At 35.4% G+C, this 26,581-nt stretch overlaps 4 non-coding genes and 1 pseudogene across 4 annotated transcripts; all 5 read right to left on the reverse strand.

Moving 5' to 3' along the window:
- Positions 1-212: 212 nt before the first annotated feature.
- On the reverse strand, positions 213-408 carry LOC136221114 (U2 spliceosomal RNA). The gene has a single exon (XR_010684902.1). It is a non-coding gene; the product is annotated as a U2 spliceosomal RNA (small nuclear RNA).
- A 6,411-nt stretch (positions 409-6,819) lies between these two features.
- LOC136221149 (U2 spliceosomal RNA) lies at positions 6,820-7,016 on the reverse strand. The gene has a single exon (XR_010684935.1). It is a non-coding gene; the product is annotated as a U2 spliceosomal RNA (small nuclear RNA).
- Positions 7,017-7,294: 278 nt separating this feature from the next.
- On the reverse strand, positions 7,295-7,397 carry LOC136221161 (U2 spliceosomal RNA; annotated as a pseudogene).
- A 1,289-nt stretch (positions 7,398-8,686) lies between these two features.
- LOC136221184 (U5 spliceosomal RNA) lies at positions 8,687-8,802 on the reverse strand. Its single transcript, XR_010684967.1, has one exon. It is a non-coding gene; the product is annotated as a U5 spliceosomal RNA (small nuclear RNA).
- Positions 8,803-12,698: 3,896 nt separating this feature from the next.
- LOC136221126 (U2 spliceosomal RNA) lies at positions 12,699-12,894 on the reverse strand. Its single transcript, XR_010684913.1, has one exon. It is a non-coding gene; the product is annotated as a U2 spliceosomal RNA (small nuclear RNA).
- Between the last annotated feature and the right edge of the window lie 13,687 nt (positions 12,895-26,581).

The raw sequence follows: 26,581 nt of genomic DNA on the forward strand, positions 1-26,581 counted from the left end.
CCTTCTTTTTTCTAATGTCCGTTCTTTTTCTATATTGTTTTAGATTTTTTTCAGCAGTAATAAAAAGGATAATTGAATTATTAAAATTACTTTTATTATTGGTTTTATTTCCTACCAGAAAATTAGAAGAAAAAGGGTATTCAGTACATATGAAAATATAAAATAGCATTGATAAAATAAGTTTAACAGATAAAAATTTAACACTCAGATTGGAGGGGTGCGCCAAACCGATGCAATGGTGCAACGCAAAGGTGACACGTGAAGAACCCAGTGGCAAGCCACTGTGGTGGCTCTTCCCCCTAGAAAAATTAATTTAATATCGTGTGGACCATTGACCCACATATCAGATATTAAACTGATAAGAACAGATACTACACTTGATCTTAGCCAAAAGGCCGAGAAAGGTATGATTTGTTCAGCATTTGGTTTCTCATTTTATATCAAACGTTTCAGCTCTTCTTTCCCTTTTCTCTCGATGTGGGACTTTGAGATAATGAATAAAGACAAACTCCATCACTTGATGGGCCAAAAGCTCACGCACTGTCCAAGGTTATAGTTTTGGCCGCCTAATTAAACACTAGCAAATTATTTTGTTTCCCCTACAAGTTAGAAATCATGCAGCTCCAAAATATTAATTTTAAAAAAGGGAAAAAATTGGGTTCTTTGAAATATCAAATAAAAATAGTGAGAAGTTGCTTTAAAATGAAATTCATTGTAATTATTATTCAAATTTTGACAATTTTGTTCATCCTATGTACTAATTTTACCGCAATCTTAACATTCTATAAGGTCCGAAGGAAAGGGGATAAAGTATAAAAATATTTTTAACATCATGGATGAGTAGTTTTTTTACCTTTAATAGTATCAATAATATAATTGAGAGTTTCACGTTGAATCAATTTCAGATATTATTAAAAAAATACAAATATTTATTTACATATATCATTAAAAATGCAAAAATTTGGATTCATTTTATTACCGATATTTTCATAATATCATAATTTCAACTCTGACGCGTTGGATATGGTGTGTGTGCCAGGAAAGTTAATTGCAAAATGATTTTAATATTTTGAAGAATGTAATCTATATATAATATAAAACAGTAACGATTGAGCTGAGGTGTAACTTCCTCCTTTTGTACTGATAAAAAATATAATATAATATATTAATTTTAATTATATTATTATATTTGTCTATAAAAAGATTATTTTATCCGTAATATATCTAAGAGTTCTACAAAATTTATATTAATCTCTAAAATCTCTCTAATTCTCCACATATCTATATCTACATATAATATAAAACAGTAACGAATGAGTTAAGGTGTCACTTCCTCCTTTTTTACTGATAAAAAATTTGATAAAAAATATAATATATTAATTTTAATTATAATATTATATTTATCTATAAAAAGATTATTTAAATTAAATGTGAAAATAAAATAATAATATTTAATTTATATAGCACCTTTATATCATTAATTGTAATTATTAAATTATATTTTTGTTAATATTTATATATTAAGATGAATCTGTACATCGCACGGGTCAAAAACTAGTTGTGTTTAAAAACTTAACTTCTAAAAAACGAAACGATTGATGAATGACTCAATGACTGAAACAATCTTTCTTAGATTTCTAGTTCCACTTATAAAAAGTTTAACTAACTCATAAATGACTACCAAGGAAAACAAAAATAAAAAAATCATTGGAAAAGATTTTTTAATTTTTCTCTTTTTATTGATTTTTGTAACACTTTTTTTTTAATCCGAGAAGGAAAGTAGGAAATTACAAAATAAATCTCACGGAGGAATGGAAATTGTAAGTACAAGAAAATAATAACGATTATATGTACTAGGTCATAAAATTAAAAAAAAAAACTTGACATTAATGAACTTGCGGGACTTGACGGTTGTCGATGTCGCGACCACAAGCTAGCAAAATGATGGTTTCTAGGGCTATGAAGGGGTCGAATTAATGTTGGAAAGTGATGCACTTGAAGGTGTCTTGGGGGTCAAAAATTGTTAATAAAATCGGGTTTCGGGCAAAATTTCGAGTGAAGTCCGTATGTTGGGGATTCAAAGGGAACAAAGAGTGTCGGAATTAATGAACTCGAAATGGCAGGAAAAAAATGTTGAAAAATGATTAGTCAAAATAGATTTATGAGAGCTCGAACACTTATTTTTTAGTGGATTTTTGGGGAATTAAAAGCTTATATTTGGAATGAAATTTGGGAAACAAAAAATTGGAGTTTTGAGATTGATTGCCGGAGAATATTTAGAAACCGAAATTGGCTAAAAAAAAGAGCTGGAAGGCAATTACAATTTGTCTAGAAGTTGGATATGTTGCTGAATTTTATTGAGTTTTATTGGGTATGCAAACGAAGATTTCTGCTCAATTTATAAAGTTTGAAAACTTGGAGAGCAAGGATTACAACTCCCATTAACTCTGGTGCTTCCTATTTTCATTATTCACTAATCCAATATTTGAAGGTGCAAATTGGAGGTGAAAAACGAGATTGTAAGTTGAAAAAAATGGCGATTAAAATGCCATGAAATAGTTCACATTTGTTGAGTTTTGTTGGGATGAGTTCCATTACCTGCGAATGGTAGATGTTAGAATTATATACTGCAATGGACCGAATATTAAGGTCCGTCCATCAATGGACTGAGATGGATCATTATAAGGAGTGGTTAAGATTCCACCCTAATTACCACCTATATATAAGGATAAGGTTATGATCTTAGTATCATAAGATCATAAAAGAATATGGAATTAACCTAGCCTCCTTCTCCCTCGAAGTGTGTGCTCCTCCCTCTCTTTCTCTCTTTTCGATGCATCTAGTTCATGAATTAATTGTTTCTTCTCATGTTCATCAGTGTTGTTGAACGTCATCGGTAATACAAGATCATGGTGATCCTATCTTCCGTTGCTCAATCACATTTGCGGATATATGCGCTACAAAAGATAACCCGATAATCCGGATCTACTATGTTTGTGATTGAATCCGTTTATATAAATCATTTATACGCTATTAGCATAGTTTAAAAAAACTTGTTCAAAATAGATGAAAATATTTCAATTTATCAATAAATTAATTTAGAATGTCCAATATAGTAGTGAAATAACAGTCAAATTAACCCGTTAAATTTTCTATTAGGTAGAGTTAAAACTAACGTTATTTAAAAACATTGTGAATGAAATAATAAATTTATAATTCTCCAAACTCTTTTTCACTTAATTGATGCCGAGTTGTATTATATATAAGTCAATAATTGGTCCATAATTCAGCTTTCTAATCTTTCTTTATTTTTAATTATATGAACTCACCCCCACAAAATTTATAAATTATTGCCTGTCAATTCAGGTTTTAACCTTATTTAATAAAACTAGACACAAATTATGGGAAATTAAACCGAATTTAATATAGAAAAATCAAATGGCATTGCACCCAATTTTATTAATTCGACCTAAATTCCAAACTGAAAAAATCAAATCATTTTCAATATTTATTTATTTTATTTTATAAAATATAAGTACGGTAAATATATGAATAACTTTTTTTTATCATGCATGTAACGAAGGGATCATTAAAAAAAATCTGAATAGAGGAATAAGTTCTCGAATTACCTTTTGTCGTACGAAATCTATTGAGATTTATTGCAACGGAAGAACGAATTTTGATGGCATATCACCAGTCATGTGTCAACTATACTGAGACACACACGGGGAAATTACTATGATCAATAATCTTTGACATGGTGGAAGTTAAATACTGGAGAAGTCAATGTTTTCATCTTTAGATTCATGTAACCAAGGCTCTCTGCTTAATCAGTTTCATCTGAAACAAGTTACACAATTTTTGTTAATGTTGTTGTGGAAAAATCAATTTTACATTTAACGTCATAAATTGTACAATTGGGATTTCTAACATTGATAAATTTGATCAGTTTCAGATATCGTCAAAAAATACATATATTTTATTTTCATTTTCTGCCTAAGATGCAATTGGTTGGTTGAAAGAAATGATTTTATGTTTTTTTTTTTTTTTGATTTGAGAATAGATTTTTAGAGAAGAAACGTATCTAATTTTGACAAAATATTTAGATTTTAATTTTATTTTAATGTATTTTCTAATAGGTGTAACACGTTTTTTTATTAAATATACACGTCACATAATCTCTTACCGACAAGTTATAACATGATTCATGTCTCAATTTTCATCTATTTTACCATTTACCTCTAAATTTTGATCATTCTCAACAAGTTTCTTAAACTCTCTCTCTCTTCCTTCTTTTACATACACGGATTTCATCAAAAATCCAAAGATTGTTAGAATACATGTACATTTCACTATATTTCATATATTTTCATATACTTTCGTCTTCACTTATACCTACATTTGTAATAGTTTTCAGATTCGATCACTGATCAATATTGCAGCATACTGCGATAGATTGATGACATGGCATTGTGCACATGAATTGATATGAATGGACTTGGCTAGTCGAATTTCGGAGGACTTTATTGGGGGCACTAAGTGTTCCCAACACCTCTGACTGGGATTGCACCATGTGGTGTCACATGGCGCAATCTCAATAGAGGCGTTAGGAACACCCGATGCCTACAATAAGTTCTCTAATTTTGGCAGGAAAAACAATTAGAGAAGTTCCTTCATTAGTAGATTGCTAGTATAAATAGCAGTATCCCAACTGTATTTTGCATCTCTTTTTTAATAAATAAATCATAAACTTCTTAATTGCTTGAATTTCTTCAAAGAACACAATCTTAGGTGTTATTTCCACTCGAATTCATTAAATGGTAATGTAATAAATTTTATTGAATAACGTCTAACCGAATTACATGAAAAATGATAAATTATAGTGTTGATCACAATTGTAAAGTAGGAATACAAAATAGGTTGGTGTGTCGTAAACGTATTATATCAATCTATTCTCTTAGTAAAAATAGGTGCTTTGTTGGATTTGCCTACTTTTATCGAACCGTAAACATATTGCATACTTATGTTCTGAATAGTCACAAGTGTTCGTGTTTATTTATTTCAATTCGAACAGTTGAAAAAGAATTCATTTTCAATGCCGAAATTATTTTCGCTTTTTGTCCGAATTTTTCCCTCTCAAAAAGTCATGCTCATCTCTTTGTACTGTTCTTACTTCTTGTTATGGTGATAAAGAACTTCCCACGGTTAAATTTCAGCTACCTTGTAACACCCTATTCCAATACCATGTAGATATTGTCCGTTCTGGCCCAAATCCAACACATTAGGTCTCACGGCTTTAAAACGCGTCTGCATGTATTAGATTCACATCTTACTAATAAGCCTCAATCACTCCCTCTCCATTTCCGATGTGGGATTCAGTTCATTCCTGCCCCCATCGTCATCCCTTGGGGCCGCTCTTTGCTCAGGCCTTCCCGGCGCCACCCTCTTCAGACCGGGTCATTACATAGCTATTATGTTGTATCTTGAGAGACTGTTGTCAATATTGACGAAATTTATTTTAAGGAAACAGTTTATACAGGTCTTAGATTCTTTGTTTCCAGATTTCTTTTCTAACGAAAAGTCTAAGGGGGCGTTTGGTTCACAATGGGTAAGGGAAAAGGAATCAAGAAAGTGAAACTAAAGTAAAGGAAATGAATAAGCATTCATCCCTATGTGTTTGGATATGCTTAGGAAAAGGAATGCAATTCCACTTCATTCCCCTTGTGGATGTTTGGTTCAAATAGAAAATCGAAACTGGTTTTTTTTTACTTCATATATAATAAAAAAAAATCAACTCTTTTACTATAGTTTCCATAAAACGTGAAATAACTTTATATATAATCTCAAACAATCCAAAACGTCACTTACTTGCTACCCTTATTGATAATAATATAAAGTTCATAAAAGTTAAAATTTAAACTTAACAAAGTTCATACAAATCAAAATTATTTTTCAGGATAAAAAGGTAAAAATAAATAAGTATAAGGATCAAAAGTGAAATTAATCTAGTGATAAAAAAAATATAAATAAATAAATATAAGGATCAAACAAAAATAAAAAAAAAAGTAAAATTTAGTCAAAAAAAAGTAAAATTTAGTCAAAAATATTTTTTTGAGTAAAAAAATATATAACGAAAATGAAATTAATCCAAACATAAAGAAATGTAAAAATAAAAAATATAGAGACCAAATAAAAATAAAAAAATAAAATAGGGAGTAAAGTATAATTTTATAAGGAGTGTAGAAGTTTAAATTAAAAAGAGAGGGGAAAGGGAAAATAAAACCTTAGAAGAAGTGGGAAATGGGTTAGAGGAGTTAGGGGTAAACACAAAACTAAAAAGGGAATCATTGAATTAGTAAAACAAACACCAACAAAGGAAATGAAACCTCCCCTTTCCTGAAACCCCAAACCAAACGCCCCTAAATGTATTTCCTACACTTTCAATTGTTTTCACTTACTTTCATATAATTTCTCTCTATATCTTGTTTTTCTTTTGGACTAATTAATCACATATAACACTTACAGTGTCACGTTTGTCTCTTGAATTTGAAGGATATAGTTTACAGTAGAAATGTTTAACCCAATGAATTAAGCTTTACCAATTTACTTCAAAAAACAGTTAAACAAATAAAAATTTAAAAACTCAGATTGGAGGGGTGCGCCAAACCTAGAGGTGGCAATTTCTGACACGAAAACAGAGCCAACCCGACTGACACGACACGATTGACACGAAAGTCATTTTTCTAACATTTATAACATATAAAACCATATGGAACATAAATATGAGATAACACGATTCTAACACGAAACACGACAATTGCCAGGTCTAGCCAAACCTATGCAATAGTGCAACGCAAAGGTGCCACGTGAAGAACCCAGTGGCAAGCCACTGTGGTGGCTCTTCCCTCTAGAAAAATTAATTTAATATCGTGTGGGCCATTAACCCACATATCAGATATTAAACTGATAATAACAGATACTACACTTGATCTTAGCCAAAAGGCCGAGAAAGGTATGAATTGTAAACTATTTGGTTTCTGCTTTTATAGCAAATGTTTCTACTCTCCCTGCCCTTTGTTCTCGATGTGGGATTTGAGATACTGAATAAAGACAAACTCCCTCACTTAATGGGCCAAAAGCTCACGCACTGTCCAAGGTTATAGTTTTGGCCGCCTAATTAAACACTAGCAAATTATTTTGTTTCCCCTACAAGTTAGAAATCATGCAGCTCCAAAATATTAATTTTAAAAAAGGGAAGAAATTGGGTTATTTGAAATATCAAATAAAAATAGTGAGAAGTTGCTTTAAAATGAAATTCATTGTAATTATTATTCAGATATTAAACTGATAAGAACAGATACTACACTTGATCTTAGCCAAAAGGCCGAGAAAGGTATGAATTGTTAAGCATTTGGTTTCTGGTTTTATAGCAAAAGTTTCTACTCTCCCTGCCCTTTTTTCTCGATGTGGGATTTGAGATACTCAATAAAGACAAACTCCCTTAATGGCCAAAATGTCACACGTCTGTCCAAGTTACAGCTTTGACCCTGGATTGAACACTTCACTTAGCAAATAAGGATGGTAAAATAGTCTTTACTGAAAATTCATTTTGTTTTATTTCTCTTACAAATCATGCAGCTGCAAAATATTAAATTTAAGAAATAAAACTTAAGAAAATGGAAAAATTTGGGTTCATTCAAATATCAAACAAAAATAGTGAGAAGCTGCTTTAAAATGAAATTCATTGTACTTATTATTCTAATTTTGATTATCAAATAATAGATATTTTGATACCTAAAGTTGGCATTAGAGAAGCAATTTACACTGACTTGGCTTATAAACTTTCCAATAATAAGAAATTTTTTACCTCTTTAAGAGATCCACTTCATATTGTGATGTAAAACCTGAAAACATTCTGCTGGATTGTAATTACCAGCCTAAGGTATCAGATTTTGGTCTGTCAAAGCTTACTAAATAGAGGTGACAACATGGGAAACGTCTCTACCTTCTCAAGAATGCGAGGAACCAGAGGCTACATGGCTCCTATTGTGGTGTTAGAGATGGTGACAGGGAAGAAGTGTAGTTCAGTAGAGGAGCAAAAGCAAAAAGGAGTGGTGGAATGGATAAGGGAGAAGAAAAAAGGATTGAAGTGATTGGTGATCCCATCTTTGAAGGAGAATATCACAAAGGTATAGAACGAACTATCAATCATCCTCTCCATGACAAACATTAGTCCATGATTAGAATTGCAACTATTTCGGTTTTGATCAAAGGCTGATTTATTCATGCACCAGAAACCTAAACCATCTAGCTAAAGCATATGTAAACAGCAAATCAGCAATCTTAGGAGTAAGTTAAAGCAATATGGACATGTAACAGTAAATTACAGACGCTATGTTATAGAAAGGACAGGCATTTAGATTTTACTCACAAGATAAGATGATGCATGAATTTCTCTACTATTTTGTTAAACCCCAAAGTTCAAATGCGAACCAAATCAATGAAATCATATAAAATTCAAGGCTTCCGCATTATTGAACTCTAAATTCGAATTAAGAAATGAGTCAGTAAGTGCAGTTTAATAAACCTGTAAAGCTAAGTGAAATTATGTCACAGCCTTAAAATTATAAAGCAAAGAATTTTACCGTTCAGCACCTGAAAAAATATTAACTATAATTGATGTGGGACTCTCCAAAAGGAAAGACCCTCCAAAAATTGGCGTATGCCACTATTTGCGGCGCGCACACGGTATTCTTTAGTAAAAGGCGAAAGAATAGTTCGCTATGTGCTCACCGCGCGGCTGCGTGATTTGATAACTTGTTCTGCTCGCTATTTATAGAAGATCGTTGGCCACTCTTTGGTTTTTTAGTCGATGTGGGATTGAGAGCTCTGCACTTTCTTCCTTTTTTTTTATGCCGTTCTTGTGTTATGCCTATGGTAGCAGCTCCTTTTTAAAATCTAATAAAAATTTTGTTATTTTAGGAAGAGCAATAAAATAGCATCTGAATTAGAATTAGAATATAATTAAAATTAGTTTTATAAAAAAATTATAATTAAAATTAGAGATTAAGGGCCTGTTTGGTTCGGCTGTTAGCTAATAGCTGTTCTGGTTGCTGTTAGCTGTTTGCAGTTGCAGTAAGTTGTTAGTTGTTGCGGTTAGCTGGTTGTTATTAGCTGTTTAATTACTAGTGTTTGGTAAAATTATATTGAACTGTTGTTGTTCGGATTTAAAATGTCTAAAATGGACATGTTTTAAATTAATCAACAATGAAATTATAAAAAGAAAAATAGGAAAAAATGCTCATAACGTTTACAACTAGGAATAAGGGGGCGTTTGGTTCGGGGTCTTTAGGAATGGGAATGAGAATGGGAGGGTTTCATTCCCTTTGTTCTTGTTTGTTTAACAAAAAAATTCATTCCCTTTACCAATTTTAGATTATAGGATTACCCCACTTTAGGTTAACCCATCACCCCAAATCTTGTAGGGAATTGGATTCCCTTTCCCAATTTTTTTGTTTTTTTTTTATTTTATCGAACCACAAATCTCTGAAATTTATGAAATTCTAGGATTTCTGAATTTCTGAAATTTTTGAAATTCCAGAATTTTCAAAAAGTCCAAAATTTCTGGAATTTCTAAAATTTCAGAATTTCTGGAATTTCAGAATTTTAAAAATTTTAGAATTTTCGAAATTCCAGAATTTCTAGATTCTGGAATTCTAGAATTTATGGATTCTAGAATTTCTGAAATTCTAGAATTTTCAAAATTCCAGAATTTTTGAACTTCCAAAATTTCTAGAATTTCAGAATATCTGGAATTTCAGCATTTCTAAAATTCCAGAATTTTTGAAATTCCAGAAATTCTAGATTCTGGAATTTCAGAATTTCCGGATTTTGAAATTTTAAAAATTCCAGAATTTCAAAAATTTTAAATTCAAGTTCCAAAATTTCTAGAATTTAATAATTTTTGAAGTTCAAGAATTTTTTGAAATTCTAGAAATCTGAAAGTTCAAAAGTTCCAGAGGTTTGAAATTGCATTCCCTTTCCTAAACATAACCAAACACATAGGGGGAATCAATGCTTATTCCTTTCCTTTCCTTTGGTTTCCCTTTCTTCATTCATTTTCCCTTACCTCATGTGAACCAAACGCTCCCTAATTTTACTCTTAATGTCTAAAATGGTGCAATTTTACTTCTAACATTGACAAGTTGGGTCGATTTCATATATTACTAGAAAATATAGATATTTTATTTCTTATTCTACACCAATTGCACATACTAGTAGTTCTAAAAAAGAGATTTCATATTTTTTTGTGATTTAATAATAAAATTGAAAATTAATATTTATAAATTCGATAAAATATTTAAAAAATTTTTGTCCAACTCGTACAAAAGACAATATATATTTTTTTATTTTCTTAAAAAAAATCACATCTAATCATATGTTTGTGATCTGTTACTAACGATGATAAAATGGTACACATGTGAAGTGTACATGGCAATATTAATGACCAAGAAGACAGTTTGATAAATTATTTTTCAAATTGATCCAACTTGTCAATGTTACGGATAAATTTGCTTTTGGCAAAATTAAGGATATAATTGCACCATTTTAGACGTTAAAGGTAAAATTGCTCCTAACTATAAATGTTGAGGGTATTTTTACACTTTATCCTATTATAAAATAAAAAATGTGTTACACAAATTAATAAAAATAATTTATATAAAAAATAAAAAATTTATTGAACGCAAGAAAACTTTATTCTTCTGGTAATTATGTTGTAGAAATATAAATAATGTTAAAGAATAAGTATATTTTATGGAAATAAGAAGGATAATTCTGTCAATAACAACCAACTACAAACAGTTGTTTATGAAAAGCTCCAAATAGGAGCTTTTCGTGAACGCTCCAAAACGCTGCAGTTTCCAGAAAAAATGCTAAACGCTGCGGTTATATAAACCTAACCAAACGCTATATTTCCTGCGGTTTGGAGTGAAACGTTAAACGCTCATCCGAAAAGCTAAAACAAACACCCTCTAAATCAGTAGAACTCTTAAAATAAATATAATACGAATAAAATTATTTTTCATAAATAAATATATAACAATATAACTAAAATTAATATTATTATATTATTTTTTAGGAGTTTTATTAAAAACTATTATATTATTGTTTTAATCGGTAAAAAAAGAAGTGATACCTCAGTTCTATCGTTACTGTTTTATAATATATAGATAGATGATTTAAGATTCACAAAATATTTGGATTTTAAAATCTTTTAATTAAATGCTTGGAGAATAGTACATAAAAAAATTATGCGTATAGACACTCTATTATTGATAAACAATAATATGAAGCACATGTGTCGTGCCCTGTCGATCGTTTGGGGCGTGTGACGTCTACTCGAGGGTTGGTGTCTGTGTTTTTTGAGTCTCCACCAATCATTATTTGAATAATATGGATACAAACGTGATTTGGTCACTCAGTTTGTATGGATTGACTGTGTTAATTTGAGAGATTTGCATTCCTTTTTCCAATTACATGTAGAGAAGAGACGTAATCTCACACTATCCCGTCCTATAAATCGGTACTGAGAGTGATGTTTGGTGTTTTTTTATGTATACTATTTTATTATTGCTTTCACTAAAAGTTGATTGTACATATTAATGATTTAACGATTCAAACTTCGAGTGCTTTTTAGGATTTGCTTTAGTTTGAGATTACGTATAGAAAACACGTAATCGTATTTTATGAATTCAAAGTTCGGTTCAATGAGAAACGAATTTTAAACACGGGTATTTTTAAACACGTAGATATAAATTTGACTTAGATCATAATTAAGCCCCTAAACATTATAAATCATAAGGAATAAGCTCTTATCATTTATTTTTCCTATTTGATCATTTATTTATTTATTTTACTTAAATCATATAATTAAAGCCTCTGAAATTGATTTTAGCTTTCTAAATTTTCTTGCTTTAACACCTTTCTTGCCCCTAAACTTTGTTCCCTTTCGTCACTTAATCTTATATCTCAATACAATCTTTTACATCCTTTCTAATTGAAAAATGAAACAGATCGAGAGGTATATAAAGCCTTTTAATTTTTAAAACATTTTTCCAGTTACAGTAAAAATATGGATAAGGTACTAAAATAGGTTTATGATTTTTAGGAAACTATCAATCTATGTTCTATGTATAAAATAGCACTAATATAGGTTTAACGTTAAAAAATTGTACTATTTTGGGTCTTGATAACATAACGAGACACGTCATTAATATTTACTCCGTTAAGTTTTGTCAATTGTACGTGAAGGGAATATCAATATAGACTTTAACGTTTAAAAAATTGTACCAAAATGGTACCAATTTGGGCCGTTAAGTCTAAAAAATAGTACCAATTTAGATTTCGATAATGAAACAAAGACAGGTTGTTAATGTTTTTTTTAAAGGTTACACCTATATTAATGTTATTGTATTGTGTACATGAGCCTAAGAATATTTGAGATACGTCTACAAAAAAACCATATGCCTTGAAATACTTCTATGGTTGTCAAGAACATTTGCTTAAGAATAAATCGCCTACAGTACATCATTAGATACAAAATAATGCCAAAAATTAACAAAATTGATGAACCAATGAAACAAATATTATAAATTCTGAAAAGTAAAATACTTGATTAAAGTTTGAAACTCAGATTGGAGGGGCGCGCCAAAACCAATGCAATAGTGCAACGCAAAGGTGACACGTGAAGAACCCAGTAGCAGCCACTGTGGCGGTTCTTCCCCCTAGAAAAATTAATTTAATATCGTGTGGGCCATTGGCCCACATATCAGATATTAAACTGATAAGAACAGATACTACACTTGATCTTAGCCAAAAGGCCGAGAAAGGTATGATTTGTTCAGCATTTGGTTTCTCATTTTATATCAAACGTTTCAGCTCTTCTTTCCCTTTTCTCTCGATGTGGGACTTTGAGATAATGAATAAAGACAAACTCCATCACTTGATGGCCAAAACTCACGCACTGTCCAAGGTTTCAGTTTTGACCGCCTAATTAGCAAATAAGATTTCACAAAATACTGCTACTGAGAATTCATTTTATTTTATTTCTTTTACAAGTTAAAAATCATGCAGCTCCAAAATATTAATTTCAAAAAATAAAAATTAAAAAAGGGAAAATTGGCTTCATTCAAATATCAAATAAAAATAGTTCAACTGAAATTCAGTATAACTACTATTCAAATTTTGATTATTTTATTCATTCTATGTATTAATTCTTGTTTCTCTTGTATGCCCATAGCTTAATCAGTTTATAACATAATATTAGAGTAGGGCTGTAAATGATCCGAGCCGTTCATGAGCGGTTCGGTTATCGGCTCGATAAAAGCTCAGCTCAACTCGACTCTCAATTTGTAAACGAGCCGCTTGTGAGCATGATTTATTGGCTCGGATTGTGAACGAGACGAGTTTGAGCATGCCAAAGCTCGTGAGCAGACTCGATTAGAATATTTATGGGCAAATTTTAGTTTTATAGAAAACTATATAGTTTTGTGTTAGTTCATAAATATCAAAGCTTAATATTATTTCATTTGCTATTAGATGAGTTCGTTCACAAACATAATAAATGAGTAATAAACGAACTATTTATAAGCATGTTGTTTATTTATTCACGAATTTTGCTTGTGGGCTTGTTCAGGATTTGAAACTTTAGGGATGAGAGTGATTAAGGTGTCATTCCATCTACTGTCAATCAACCCTACACGGAGAGCTGAAAGAATGTCTGAGGTGAACTGATGGTGCAGATGGCTCCAAAGTTCCTGATAGAAACCAGCTTGATACCCGTCAGTCCCTGGAGCCTGTATGGATCCATAGCGAACAAAGCAGCCCAAACCTCAGCTGCATCAAATTCACGAGTCATAGACCCATATCATTCTCGCTCCAAACGGGAAAGGAAGTGGAGGTTTGAAGCCGAGGACGATGTGTCACTTATTCCTTATAGAGTTTTTCACAGAACCTATAAGTCATAGTCTTCAAAGTCGCCTCATCCTAATTCCAAACTCCATTATCATCCATCAGACCCTCACCTTTATTACGAAGACGTTGTATAATAGTCGAAGTGTGAAAAAAATGGAGTTTTGATCACCATACTGAATCCAATTGACTCTGGATTTTTGAAACCATAGTATCTCTTCCTCATATAGTGTGTTGGTCAGTTCCGCCATTAATTTCCACTCCAAACAAAGGAAGCCACTAGTAACCCGACGACTCAAACTCCGCTGGACCCCATCCAATTGACGATACAGGTAGTGTTTTCGATAAATTATGTTGCCAAAAACCTTTCTATTCCAATCCCTGATCACTGGAGTGAACTGCTGAAGATAATCCTGAATATGAAGATTAACATTCCAATTATTGCGAAAAAATGGAGAAATTGATCATGACGGAACCATGCCGCTTGAAACCGAAAGGGTTTGAGAGAAGGCCCATAAGGACCCTTAAAATCAAGGAGAATAGGGGAATGGTCCGACCGGTTACGAGGCAAGTGGCGGAAAATTGCTTCACGAAACGTCGTGCGCCAATCAAATTAACCAAAGCACGGTCCAATCTGCACGCAACTCTAGTTTTAGGAGAAGATCCCCGATACCAAGTAAAGCTAGGACCCTGGAAACCCAAATCCACCAGCTCTATATCATTTATCCAATTAGTAAAAAAGTACATCTATGAAGCACTCTCATTGACCCCCCCTTTATTTTTTTATGATTGAGCCTTAATGCAGTTACAATCACCTATGACGAGCCAAGGTGATGAGATGGTAAGCTTGAGATTGAGCAAATCCTCTATAAACTGCCTCTTGAAAGAAATTTGGGGCCTAACTTAAACAAAACAAATATCAAAGCCTTTTCCATGCAACATACCTCCCAAAGTGGTAACTCGAGTCAAGAGGTACTACCTATTTCTATATGTTACAGTTAAAGAGATTCTCCCCTGATGCCAAAAAGCCCAAATACCACCACTGAAACCTTCTGTTTCAACAACAGTCACATTAGAGAAATTAAGCTTCCGACAAATATCAGTAGCCCGAGGCCCAGCTAAATGAGGCTCCAAAATCACAAAAATATCAGGGTCATGCACGGCAAGAAGATGACGGGCAGCACAGAGAAACTTAAGGTTACCCGCTCCGAAGCAGTTCCAGGAAATTATCTTCATAAGAATTATTCAAGAGAAGGGTGCCTAAAGGCCTTTTATACAACTTGAGGTGTAACCCCATTAATAACATTATCAGCGGTGCAAACTTCCATACAAACATCAGTTGTACTTACTAGTGAAGCTCCAACTTCATTCGAAGCGATGTTCCTTGGCGGAGCTAAAGCATTCTCATCAGCTATTTCCTTTCCATTTGTTGTGTTTCCAATTAAAACCTGAACTGGTAAATTAGTCATAACTCTGCTGTGTTTCCCCCTACTGTTATTTCCCCTAGGGTCAAAAAATGGGCTCTTGGTGGTCTTAGTGCGTGCCGAAAACTCAAACTGATCTGGTGCATCTAGAGCGCGAGAACTAAACGAATTAAGATTTTTAATGACTCGTAATGGTTGGGGGCTAGATCGACCCCTCCCTCTCCATGATCTTCCACTACCTCTAGAATGAACATAAGAGAAACCACCTTTAGCATTACTAGTTGAAGCATTATTCGTATCACCTGCCACTATAGCAGCAAATAAAGCATCACATCCATTGCCTTGGATGCTCTTACTTAATGAGGGGTTGGGTCCTGGTTCAGAAGAGGTAAACGAATTAACAACTAGGGTAGGACCTGTTTTAGTTCGAAGAGTGTATTTATGGGGAGGGACCATCATCCATAGTCTATAGAGACCTAAATCCCTATGAGGTGTATCTGCCTGTTCAATTCTAGTATTAGCATTAGAAATCTGAGGTCCTGTAACAGCAATCGTAGTTCCATTAGCATTCAAGTTCACCTCATTGATTGATTCAGTAGCTCTTGTATTTAAGATATTAGGAAACTTACAAGCATCCCTCAAATATCCATACCTCCCACAAGGGGGTTGGTAAGGTCAATTTCTACACAGACCCGGGCAAATCTCCCTCTTGCAACCTCTGCTGTTTTTTTATAAACTTTAATAGCTTTCCCCACTGTGTTTCTAATAGCCATTAATAAGTCTTCATTATAGAAACGCATTGGGAGAGACGGGAATCGATCCCACACCATCGGTGAACTAACTGTGGCTTTGGAAGCTATAAATTCAGGTGTCCAAGTTCTGACTGTCAGATAGTTTCCTTGTATCATCCAGAGACCTCCATACACAACCCTTTCCATGTCATTCATAATGTCGAAATTAACCATATAAAAACCAAATCCTAAGTCCATTAGTTCAATTCCCGCAACACACTCCCACATCATCTTCACTCGCTCTTCCCCCTGAAATCCCAAATTTCGGCTTAGCAGCTTGATAATGAGGGCGTTCTTCCATGGTTGATTCAAAACATCAGCAAACTCTGGTGCAATTGATATCTTGGGGTGCAAACGGTCGTTGGTGAGGAAATCAATTTTGATAAGCCCTAGGGCTTGGAGGTTTTGTGAAACTCTGGTTTCCCTAGCATCTGAGTCATCATCCTGTGCTGCCGCACTATAGGATTTCAAGGGAAAGGGCGGCTGCAACTACATCGAAAGAGAGGCCGATTTTTCTTAGGTGTTTTTCCATCTTTCCTTTGTCTTTCTAAAACTTCCTCAAACCAAAACCTAGAGATCAGCAGCCAGGGGTGTCAAAATGGGTTAATGGGTCATAAACGGGTCGTGTCAACCTACTCCGTTGACCCGTTTATTGAAACCCAGACACGACTCGTTTAACTTAACGGGTTGACACGACACGACTCGGTTAAAATACGGGTTGACACGGGTCAATCTAGATAACCCATTTAACTAAATTAATAAATAAACATGTCAATTTTTAACCCAGCCCGTTTATACTTAACGAGTCAGAACATCCTAAACGAGTTATCTGACCCAATAACACTTTAAACTTTCAATAAAATTTCAGCAAATCCATTAAACAACATTTAGTTCAAGTTCAATATAACAAAACATAAAAAAAAAACATCCAAATAGTTCAACATAAACAACAAACCATAAGAAAAAAACACGCAAAATTCACAAAACATGAAACAACATTAGAAAGAACAGGAGATCAGAAACAATGGCAAGGTGGCGGTGGCAGAACGGTAGAGGCGGTGGAAAGCAGTTAGAGCTTTGAAAAAAATTGAAGGAGAAGAAAGGGATGGGAGAAGAGAAATCGTATATGGTGTGATGTGAGTGGGTTGTATTGTTTGTGATGGCTGCTGATAAGTTTAGGGAATACAAAAACCTAACAATTTGTTAGGCATACATAAGCCTCTAAATTACTATTATACCCTCTCTAAAATTTGATATTTCCAATTGCTAAATGGGTTATACAAGTTATATGGGTCGGGTTTATCGAGTTAGTGAAACAGGTTGACCCGACACGTTAACTCGTCTAAAACTATGCGGGTTGTAACGAGTTCACGAGTCAACCCGCGACCCGACCCATTTATTAATCGAGTTTTACGAGTCGACCCGTTTAACACTTTGACCCATTTAGCCTCAACCCTAACTCGCTTAATTTGCGGGTTACGTGAATCGTGTTATTGTGTCATGACCCATTTTGACACCCCTATCAGCAGCCACCTCCCTCCTTTCAACAACGGTAGCCCCTTGCTCAACCTACTTCAACTGACTCCGATATTTTCTTCCTTTTGATGCGGTGATTTCTTCAATGGATGGCGTTTGCTTCAACGGTGGTTAACGACAGTGGATGGCAGAAGCTTTACGAACGGCGGCGACTCCTCGGTGAGCAATCTCCTCTTCCTTCTCTGATCTTCTTTCCGATTCTGATTATTTTCTTCTCAGATCTTGATTCAATATCCTTTCTTTTGTTCGGATCTGATGTTTGAAAGGGGATTTATGAAGGAAAATAGGCAAACGTTTGGCAGCGGAAATATAAAATTTTTAACCTTTTTCCATTAACCCAAGATCCGTTAATCGTTATTTCATATAAAGAGGGATAGAAGGAAATACCTTTTGATGTTCTATCTATCGTTGCTATCGAAGTGCCCACAACTCTTACTTCGAGTTCCCGAGCACAAGACAAAAACGCAATTCAAAACCAAGTTAGAATTCAACCGTATGAAAGCAATCAAGAATAGATTTTTCTAATTAATCAACACAAGATCAAGGAATAGAGAAAGAGATTAATAATCAATTGAAACGGAAGGAAGCGGTGAATGATCTCGTCCTCAACAAGGGGATCGAAAATTCCTCTCTTCGGTAGACTATAGCTTGGCCGAAATTTACATATAAGGGGGTATATATACTCTCTTGTATCTAAACCCTAGTTAGGTAGAATTAGGTTACTGAATAAGAATTTAATTCGGAATATAATTCTTATTTATTATCTATAATTATATCTAAATATAAAGATAATAATAATAACCTTTTAGGATAATAATAGGAGCAATTTAATCTCATTAAACCTCCTAACTTATTTATCCTTTAATTAATTTAATTCACAATCATAATCTAATTAGAATTGTTAAAAATCAAATTAATTATTTATGTATTCACTATACATAAAATCACCCCCCTATTTACTGGGCCTTAGTGGACTCAGTTGGGCTTCCATCAATTAATTAACATTTGTTTCTCTTTTGGGCTCCAAGTCTTATGTGTGACCCATTAGGTTCTTATTGCTTCTAGCCGTATGCAACCATTAAATTAATTTTCTCAGAATTACATTTAATCTTTGCATAACGGAATGAGTACGCGAAATGTGATTAGCAAATCCAAAACATTCCCCCAGAGCTATAAGAAGACAGGTTGATTCTGTCGTTGACCTTTCCATATTAGTTACAGTATAATTCGATCTTTTGTCAACTACATCCTTGAACTGAATCTTATGACTATGGATAATGTCAAGTCACATATAGCGAGACGTTCGTTTTACTTGTACAGGCCGAGTTAACTCCAATTAGATAGGTTAAGTGAAATCTGCATTTCAAGTCTTAAGCTATCACCTTGCAAGGATTTAGAGTCAAGTCTTCCGCAAGCGATCCTTGGACGTATCTTCCATTTATCGGGAGTGACAAATGCTCAATCCAATGTATAACTATCCTGTAATTACTTCCTATGATACCCAACGTCTGTCGTTCACACCCCAGAGTCATCTCTGTTATGGATTGTGTTACAACAGGATCAAAGCATCACATTCCATAATCCAGAATCACTAATTAACATTCCTTTGAGTCTGAGGATTACTTATACCTATTAATACTAATGAGATGAACAGGTGACAAGGATAAATCTACCCATCCTGTTATCTCAAGTCGGGTCCCCAATCCTAATGAACTCCCTTTCATTAGATCCATGTAACTGTCCAGATATCTGCATATCTGAAGCTTGTGAGATCAGCTCTCTGTCTCGACAGAAGACATTGTTACATGCAAGTCTCAACAGTGATATGTCAATCCTATTTCTAAACATATTACTTGACTTGGGGTGGTTTTAAGTTTATTAGTTTATTATAAAGTTTCGTCTCACTTCATACTTGTATGAACACTTTATAATCACTTTAAACAAACTTAGGGATTTCCTTTTATTAGACTTATTTAGTTTTTAAAAAGAGGTTGCCTTTATATAGTTTATGAAACCATATCTATTTAAAACAAATGATGCAAAGAACACTTCATTTACATTAAGTTTATATCCTAGAACAATTGTCTATATGACACTAAACCCCAACAATTTAGATCTATTCTAAATTTTATTTTCTATCTTAATAGAAACAATGAGACAATGAGGATGAAAATGAGCGAATAAAAAACAGTAAGGGGCCAAGCTTTGAAAAGGTCGAGAGGATTCGTTTTGTTTTTTAGTTCTTCGCGTTTTTTCAAACTCAGGTTGAACAAATCAATTTTTATTTTCTATCTTAACAGAAACAATGAGACAATGAGGATGAAAATGAGCGAATAAAAAACAGTAAGGGGCCAAGATTTGAAAAGGTCGAGAGGATTCGTTTTGTTTTTTAGTTCTTCGCGTTTTTTCAAACTCGGGTTGAACAAATCAATTTTTCCCAACTCAGAATAAAATCATTTCTGAAAAAAATTTATAATCATTTCTGCATAAAAATTATAAAACGGTCTTTATCTTTAACTCTTTGATTTCGAACTCAGTGATGTAAACTAAAAATGAGAAAAAGAGAAGCAAATGAATCAAAAATTGAAGAAGATAGGAGTTTCCGTTGAAAATTAAGAAATACAGATCTTTGGGCCCCCCTCTAAAGCTTAAATCTATCTAAAAGTTGGAGGGCCCTTACAATAGAGATGGGACCCTCTATTTATACTAAAAATAACAAAGTGATAATCAGCTTTTGGATATTTTTTTAATTACTTCCCCTGCCATTTGAGGAGTATTACAGTTATTTACCATCTCTTCACTGTTGAGAAGATTATGGATGGATTCCCCATCTTCTTTTTTGGGCTAGATGGGCTTTTCGAATATTTCTTTCAATTTCTTCTATTGTTTTGTAAAATGTCTTTTTGTCCATTTGATAACATCCGCCATGAAATGTGAAGGACTAAACTGGAGATATTCCCTAGCAAAGAGGGCTTAAAGAGAGAAAAGATTTGCCTTCAATATATATGTGGCGAACAGATAAGGATACGACGTCGTCTTAAGCATTCCTTCCGGTGATCCGCCACATAACACATAACAGGAATACGATGTCGTGCCAGGGCTACTTACAAGGATCCGCCCAAGAAGGGGTCAAAGGGGATTCACCTTATATGGCAATACCCTTCTAGAAGAAGCAGAGGATTGGACGGCGTAACTCGTTATCATTTAACTAGCATTGATGATAGCTGAGAATCTGTTAAAGCTCGGAAGTTAGAAGATGAAGTTAAAACACATTGAAAGAGCATTACTCTTCATTAAAAGAGAAGGTTATTACAGTTATCACTCAAACTTGTATAAATACCTTTGTATCATGATAATAGAGGTACACTTTTACACACTCTTCTTAGCTTCGTTTTGTCATTACAGTTTATTCTCTTAAGAAATTTACTGACTTAGGCATCAGAGTGCCCCCCGGCCAATCCCAATGGCGCCTCACAGGGACGCTCTACGGTGTTGCAAAATCTCAACAATATCGATTGGTGCGATGATCGTGGAATCCTAACATTAATAGGGTTACACGACGAACATTAAAAAACAATGTCTTCGAATAATCCCACTAGGAATATCCCTACTAACGAAGACCACAATGACGGTCCCCTTGGACAAATTATACCACCTCTTGACGGTACGGTACAACCTTCACATAAATGGTCCCCCGAGTCATTTTTGGACCAGATGGTGGAATCTGTTTGACGGGAACTAGGCAACGAATCGACGGATAGGGTGCGCGATATCCTCAATAAAAACGATGTAACGGAGCGAGCTAGAAGAGTGCTCACGCAACAACAACCCCAAGGGGGCACGGCTAGTGCAGGTCCAGCGAGGAATAATTCTGAACCGAGGGATAGATCGAGATCGCGTCACAGACGTTCACCCAGCTCACGGGAAAACAACAATAAGGGTCGAGATGGAGGATCCCTTTCTCCAGACAGGTTTATAGCGACGGTAGAGGCACGATTGCATGAAGAATCCCGAAAGCAAAAATAGAATGAAGAACGATACACCCATCAAGTAAATAGGCATTCGCCTTTTACTGCCTATATCATGGGATTCAAAACAGATGGCTGCTACAAAACCTCCAACTTGCCGCAATACAAGAAGGCGGATAACCCTGAAGCACACGTGAGAAAATACAGGGAACTGATGGACCTAGGGGGAGCAAATGAGGGGATCCTTTGTAGAATATTTTCTACAACACTAAGCGGATCAGCCTACGGATGGTTCGAATCCCTAGCAGCCGGATCCATAAATAGCTGGGAAGAATTAAGCCGAGAATTTTGTGCAAAATTTGCAGGTAGTATACCCTGCAAGGTGTCTAGCAGAACACTATACGATTTAAAGCATAAGGAGAGCGAACCGTTGAGAGCTTATATCAACCAATTCAATGATTTGTGCATGGATATAACAGACGTTGATGTAAATACAGCGGTGGAATCCATAATAAAAAACACGAGGTGTAAACGATTGCAGGAAAAAATTGGTTATCCACAAACCAAAAACAATGGTGGAATTGGTGGAACGCTGCAAAAGATTCATGGAAATTGATGACATCAATAGAAATAATGAATCATCGGGCCATAATTCACCGGAAAGGAGAGATCGTGGCAGATCTAGTAGATGTGAAAGTAGATGGGCGGATCCCAGACCCAAAGCGTCCCTTTAAAGGCAGATCACATTTCACGCCGCTTAACACTCCTAAAAATGAAGTCTTATTATGGCTAGAGAAGAGCAAATTTAAAAGGGACGTCACATACCCTGATTTCAAAAGGGAACAAAACATCTCTATGGGGAAAAATACAAAGCAATGTTGCAGGTTCCATAGAAGGCAGCGACATGATACGAATCGATGTCTTGCGCTAGATAAAGAGATTGAGAAGTTAATTGAGTGAGGGGTGCTCGATAGGTTCGTTCAAAATGAACAAGGTGAAGAAAAAGAAAAAGAAGCCACCAGAAGCAAGGGTAAAGGAGTAATCAACGTTATTGCAGGTGGACCTGGATATCAACCGCTCGCTAAAAGGGCAAGAATGCAGGATTCTGATAAGGCGGCTCTCAATAAACCTTTTGCCGAAGTTGGATCCCCTAATAGTCCTCACGACGATGCGCTGGTAATCATGATGAACATTGAAGGATGGGAGATGAGGCGTGTCATGATTGACACTAGGAGTTCGTGCAATGTAATCACAAGAAGCGCATTCGCCAAATTGAAAATAGATCCAATGCAGGTTGAAACTACTATTGTGGACATCCTAGGGGTGACTGGGCATACTGTCCAAACTAAGGGACAAGTAATGCTGGAATGTGAAATCACGGGCGGAAACCAGACGTGGAAGGGAGAGCAAGAATTTACTATCCTGGACGGCCGGCTGGCGTATAATGTTATTTTAGGAAGACCTTTCCGAAGCTTCCGCCCTAATATCGGTGCGCCATTTAACCATGTACGTGCCAACTGAAAAAGCGGAATAATGGTCAAAGGAAGCCAAAAAACGGCTCAAGAAACGTATACAGCATCTCTAACCATACGCACACAAGAAGATAACGATGAACAGGAAAAAGAGGAAAATATAAGCACAGCCGCTCTAGGAGAGACCGAGACATGCCTTATCTCCGAAGGAAAAAGAGTGAAAATTGCAAAGGGGCTACACCCATAGATCAAGGAGGCAATTATGCAAACACTTGTTGAATGCCAAGAAGTCTTTGCAGGTGATAGTAAGGGGAGTAAGCCCGGAACTCATTACTCATAAACTCAATAAAATGGATGAAGTTACACCAGTCACACATAAAAGAAGAAATCATGGTCCGGAAAGACAAAAGGCGATAGAGGAAGAAATCGCAAAGCTCAAAAAGGCGGATGCGATAGAAGAAGTCATTTATACTGAATGGCTGGCGAATGTGGTTTTAGTTAAAAAAGCTGGCGGAACATACAAGATGTGCGTGGACTTCACGGACTTGAATAAAGCATGCCCAAAGGACAATTATCCACTACCATGTATTGACATTTTGGTGGATGGGACGGCGGGGCATGAGGTCTACTCTTTTATGGATGTGAAATCTAGTTATCACCAGATACCTATGCATCCCGAGGACAGAATCAAGACATCATTTATCACACATCAGGCGATATATTGTTTTAAAGTGATGTCTTTTGGCTTAAAAAATGCAGGGGCCACGTATCAACGCATGATGAACAAGATCTTCGAGGATAAGAAGGGTGATAACTTCTCCATATATGTCAATGACATGATCATCAAAAGCAAAACCATAAAGGAACATGCAGCAGACATCAAAGAGGTACTCCGGTGTATTAAAAATTCATAATATTAAGCTTAACCCGGAAAAATGTATGTTTGGTGCCACATCTGGCAAATTTCTAGGCTATATCATTAATCGCCAAGGAGTCACAGCTAACCCTAAAAAAGTAAAGGCGGTGTTAGAAATGAAGCCACCAAGGAACCTTCGAGAGGTACATCGCCTGAATGGGCGGATCATTGCTCTAGGAAGATTCATATCTTGCTCTGCGAGACGATGCCTTCCTTTCTATGAAGTGATTAAGAAGCAAAAATCTTTCGATTGGAATGATGATTGTCAACAAGCCTTCGAATGAATAAAGGAGTTCCTGTCTAATCCGCCACTGATGAGTAGGCCAACTAAAGGTGAGGACCTTTACTTATACGTCTCAGTTACAGAGAAAGCAATATGTACAATTATAATCAGGGAGGAACAAAGACAACAATATCCTATATATTATGTAAGCAAAGTATTAAAAGATGCTGAGACAAGATATTCGAAGCTAGACAAAATGGCGTTGGCGGTAGTAATCACCTCCATCCGCCTGCGCCCATATTTTCAAGCACACACCATCATTGTACGAACGCCCAGAAACATCCGGCAGGTTGATGGAGCGGCCCATATAGCTAGGAGAGTTTGACATTCGGTATGAAGGAAGGGTAGCATTGAAAAGCCAGGTTTTGGCGGACTTTGTTAACGAATTCACTAGCTCGCCAAAAGTAAGAAAAGAAGAATGGACAATGCATACAGATGGAGCCTCTTCAGAAGAGGGAGCAGGAGCAGGTGTAGTAATAAAGGGACCGGAGTATGTTCGAATCTGCTACGCAGCCAAGCTAGACTTCACCACAACTAACAACGTAGCAGAGTATGAAGCCCTAATCCTCGGATTACAATTGTTGAAGGAAATTATACCGGAGCATATAGTGATATGCAGCGATTCAAAGTTGATGGTGAATCAGATAATGAAGAATTTCCATGTCAAAGAGGAAACTTTAGTCAAATATGTGGAAGAAGCAAAGCTGATCCTATCTGTGTTGGAAGGAAAGGATGTGAAGTGGGAAATAGTGCATATTCCCCGAGAATCGAATATGGAGGCGGATCAGCTGGCTAAAGCAGCTTCCAGCAAGAACCAATAGCGAGACATCACATGTCCACTTACAATCAAAATAAGGCCAGCATTTGAGAAGGAGGAAGTGGCGATTGTCCAACTAGCTGAGAATGATTGGAGAACCGCCATAGTACAATACTTGGAAGAAGGAACCCTGCCTGAAGATAGGAATCAGGCCAAGAAGGTAGTTAAGAGAGCCGCCCACTATGCTATTGTCAAAGATCAATTATACAAAAAGTCCTTTAGCCAGCCATGGTTAAAATGTATCACTACAGAGGAAGGACATGATGCCTTATGGGAATTACATGAAAGGATATGTGGAGCACACGAAGCACATGATACGATTTTTAGGAAGGTAAGATTAACAGGATATTATTGGCCCACAGTAGAGAAGGATGCCAAGAGAATGGTGAGCGAGTGCCACAATTGTCAAATTCACGCAAATGAAACACATGTACACAAGGCGCTTCAAAGACCAATCATAGAAGGCTGGCCATTCGCCACCTGGGGCATTGATATAGTAGGGCCCTTCCCGCCTACTAAAAGACAATACAAGTTCGTAATAGTGGCGGTAGATCACTTCACCAAATGGGCGGAGGCCGAACCTGTTTCAATTATCACTGCCAAGCGAATGATAGATTTCCTCCACGACAACATTATCGGGAGATTTGGCGTACCCCATACGATCATCACAGATAATGGGACGCAGTTCAATTGTGAGGAGTTTAAGAAATACTGCTCAGATTGGGGGATCACCAACAATTTCACCTCCGTTTACTACCCACAATCAAACGGGATGACTGAGGTTACAAATCGAATGCTTGTTAAAGGGATTAAGAAAAGATTGGGAGAAAAGAAGAAATGTTGGGCGGATGAATTGATGTCGGTCTTATAGGCGTACCGTACAACCCCCAGGGTGGCGACTGGGGAAACCCCATTCTCTCTTACCTACGGTGTCGAAACAGTTCTCCCCATCGAAATAAAAAATCTGAGTGGGCGAGTCTCCTTTTATTGTGAGCAGTAGAATGAAGAAAGGCTTAGACAAAGCCTGGATGATCTTGAGACGAAGAGAGATAGAGCTTCTATAAAAATCGCCGCCTATAAACAGCGAATCGCCTCATATCACAACAAAAATGCTCGCCTAATGGAGCTAAATAAAGGGGATTTAGACCTGAAGAACGCGGATAAAATCCAGTCGGCAGATGGAAAGCAAGTTAGGCGTAACCTGGATGGGACCATACCGTGTAGCGGTTAAAATTGGAGCTGCCACCTTCAAGCTCGATGAGATGGATGGAACAAAGATACCAAGAACTTGGAACATCCAGAATCTCCGCAAATACTTTCAGAAGTAGAATGAAAAGGGCCTTGAGTACTCTTTTTCCTTGGAATAAGATTTTTTCCCAATGGGTTTTTTCTTGTTATAAGGT

This window comes from Euphorbia lathyris, chromosome 2, assembly GCF_963576675.1.
Source record: "Euphorbia lathyris chromosome 2, ddEupLath1.1, whole genome shotgun sequence".
Lineage (NCBI taxonomy): Eukaryota > Viridiplantae > Streptophyta > Magnoliopsida > Malpighiales > Euphorbiaceae > Euphorbia > Euphorbia lathyris.